Raw genomic sequence first — 3,648 nt, 5'->3', positions numbered from 1 at the left:
TTAGCAGCACAGCCTATTGGAACTGTGGCCTGAGGCCGAGTTGCTGGCTGACGGGCGGGCACGAAGGGCCTGAACTGCCCTCTCCCCTTACCACCTGCTGCCTGCCCCACTGCCCAGCCAGGTCCCAGCCAGGCTGGCCGGAAGGAGATAGTGGAGGGGGCGGGGAAAGAGGGAGTAATTTTTCACTGGGCAACTCTCCTTCTGGAAACATACAACCCAAGCACCATATGCAAACCTCCAACCCCTGCAAAAGTAAAAATACTAATTTTCCCTTCCCATTCTAACATACACATACAAAAAAACCCATAAAATCCCCAGAGATGTACAGATTAAAAGACCTAAGTTTCTTAGATATATAAAATCGTCAGCCCAAACACAAATACACATACACAAAACTCTTCCACTTTGCAGGGGTCCCCAACGTCTGGGATCTAATGCCTGATGATCTGAGGTGGAGCTGATGTAATAATAATAGAAATAAAGTGCACGATAAATGGAATGCGCTTTAATCATCCCGAAACCATTACCCCCCCACCCCCGCCCCAGTCCCTGGAAAAACTGTCTTCCACGAAAACGGTCCCTGGTGCCAAAAAAGTTGGGGACCGCTGTAGAGGACCATCCCACCAAATAAACCCAAATAAATGAAGCACACACGTGGCTGCCTTCCCTTCCCTGTCCCCCACACATCACTCTCTCCTCCTAGGACCTCCCTTCTAATCCTCTCTGGCTTAGAGCACACACTCTGGCTCCTCATTGCTCTCCCTGTGAACTCATTTGTCTTTCCAGGCCAGCTGCTCTGTGCAGTCTTTCCCAAGGTTAATCCCCACAGTCCTCTCTTTCCCCTAAGGCACTTTGTCCACACTTCCGTCGCAGCATTTAACATCAACTATTAAACAAATCTTTAAAAGCAGCACGCTAAGGACTGACTGTTGCCCTTTGGAGATGCAGAGTCCACTGTTGTCAGGGTTTCCAATTTTTTAATCCAGCTTTTTAATGTGAAATATCTTAATTTTTAAATGACAACACTTCAGGGGAAGAAATTGAATACACAAGGCCATAAGTAAATTTTAAGCCAAGGAAACTATTCTATAGTTTGACTGTGGTAGTGGTTACACAAACAGTAAAAAAATTCAACAAACTATACACTTAAATTGGTGAATTGTGTTGTATGTAAATAGTACCTTAAACGAAGGAGGGGGGGAATGCTGAAAACCAATTCAAAATTGTTTTAAACTGGGCAGACGAAACAAAACACACCTGTTAGCTAAATTGGCCTGCAGGCTGCCAGTTCACAGCCTCTGTGTTTATTTTAATTACCTGTTTACCTGTCTGTCTCATTCCTTGGGACTATAAATTCTTAAAGGCCTGATACACTTCCTGGCAAAGTGTCTAACAAAGTCAGCTGTAGCCCTAGTCCTATCATTTACATCAATAGCTATGTGGACTCAGGCAAATAACTTAACCTCTCTGAGTTTTTTTGGGTTTTTTTGGTAAAGGAAGGGCTAATACCTCCTTCATAGGTTTAAAGTGAGGATTAACAGAGAAGATTAATATAAGAGTGCTTTATAAAATGTAAGACCATGTTAGTGTTTCACGAGCAAGTAGTCTCATGTCAACTACCAAACAAGGTTAACTCAGAAAAATCTCCATTTGTGATTGAAAAACTTAGCGTGTGTGAAAAAAACAGGGTTAGAGAAAATAAGGCTGAGTGATCCTAAAAAAAACCGCTTTATATTCAAAGTCCACTAAAACAAGGCTATGATCTTTTAAATCTATTACATTAATAAGAAAGGCCACTGTTAATGACCATTTTACCTTAGATCCTGAGATGATGTCCCAGAGTTTAGCACAGGATCCCACAGAGATTATGCTCAATAAATGTTTGTTGATTTGGTGATTATAAGGATGGTCATGATGAAGGCGATGCTGGGGCAGCAGGGGAAGGATGGCAAGAGATGAACTGTTATTTGGAAGAAACCGCTTCTGGATTCTCTTCTTACTTCAACTCAGGCACTTCTACTCTCTTCAGATTCAATTCCAAGGTTAGATTCCAAAAGTCCAATTCTGCATTTATGGCCTTGGCAGATTCTTCAGCTCTAGTAAGAGCCTCAGTGCCACTGCCTGAGATTATAAGCTCTTCTTCTGGAGGCTTCTTACCCTCTTTCTCTCCTCCTCCTTACTGGTTTCAGATATGGACTCAGAATCCTCTTCAGAGTCAGATTCTGTACCCATCTCTTTCACCCACACTACTTCCTCTTTATTGTTTGTGTCTTCCTTCTCTTTCTTCATCTCCTTTGCTTTATTTTGAAGGTTCTTTTGGGCCTCTTTACAGATATACAACAATTTACTGAAATTTTTAAAGGCCAAACTTCAATCCAGTAAAGATCAATTGCAGCTTCAATGAGGTCTGACACCTGGTGTAAGACAGAATTGTTTCCTTAAGTTCAACTTTATCTCTGGTTCCAGAGATTTGCCTTCTTCCTCATCTACAGATATAGACTCTCTCTGTTATTGCCAAAGCTTGAAACTTAAGTAGCTTATTAATTTCACTTTCATCAATATCGATGAATTTAAAGCCCATCCATTTTCAGACTCTGATTTTTTTCAACTTCTTCATTAGCTCTAGGGAAACATGCATAATCATTCACAACATCATCCCAAAGGTTCCACCAAGCTTTATTAAGAGAGGCTGGTTTTTATATCATCCATCACCTCTTTTATTACTACCAAAGCATCATTAAAGTTGTACTGTTGCCATGTTTCTTTCAAAGTGAGGCAAGGGTTTTTTTCAAAAAGTCGGCAAAGTAGTCAAACATATGCTTGGTGTATTACCTCCTGAATGCTTCAATTATACCCTGATCCAAGGGCTTAAGATAGCTACTGCCCTCCAGATGGAGAAACAATATCATCATTGGAATGAGCAAAGAATGGAGTCTGGGTGACTGAGACCTCTGTCCAAAAACAGTAACACTCTGAAGGCAAGATTTTTTTCTGTTAAATAACTCCAGGTTCAATGAATAAAACAATTACGAAGCCAATCCAAAATGAGGGCAGCTGTTAATGATACTGTTAGTGATCGCCGGAAACTAGGAAGGCGTTTTATATTTTTTTCCATAAAACAGGTGCTGCTTCATAAAGCAGCCACGGTTTTGTCACCTGCGGCACTGGCACAAAAATTGAAAGAAATCCAGTCCTTAGCTTCCTCTAAGCTTTCCGGAATTTTGTCTTTTTCCCCAAAAGTACGCGAAGGCAAGCACTTCCAAAACAGGCTCATCTGCTTGGCGGTGAAGACCTGCTGAGGTACAAAGCCACTAACTCTGATCAGTTACTAGAGTTGCTTGGAATACGTGGGTGCCGACTGGGTATTTAACGGTTCTTCCTCCCCTATCAACCTCGAATTCAGCAACCTATGGCGATTTCTAAACTTCTCCAACCATCCCTTGCTCGCATGAAACTTCTCTGGGTTGCCCTTGCCAGTGGTTTCCACCAGTTGCATGTAAACCCGTTTGGCCTGGCTGCAGATGGCCTTCAGCGTCAGAGGCTGCCCCCTCCTCCTTTGGTCTAATCCTAGACCCCAAAGATTAATTCGTCTCCATCTTCTTGATGTTTACGTCCTGAGGAATGCACAGCACCTAGGAGCAGACGGGC

This window comes from Delphinapterus leucas, chromosome 6 (genome assembly GCF_059928025.1).
Source record: "Delphinapterus leucas isolate spDelLeu-1000000601 "Yukka" chromosome 6, BTC_Dleu_Yukka2, whole genome shotgun sequence".
NCBI lineage: Eukaryota > Metazoa > Chordata > Mammalia > Artiodactyla > Monodontidae > Delphinapterus > Delphinapterus leucas.
Note: the sequence above shows the minus strand (reverse complement) of the source record.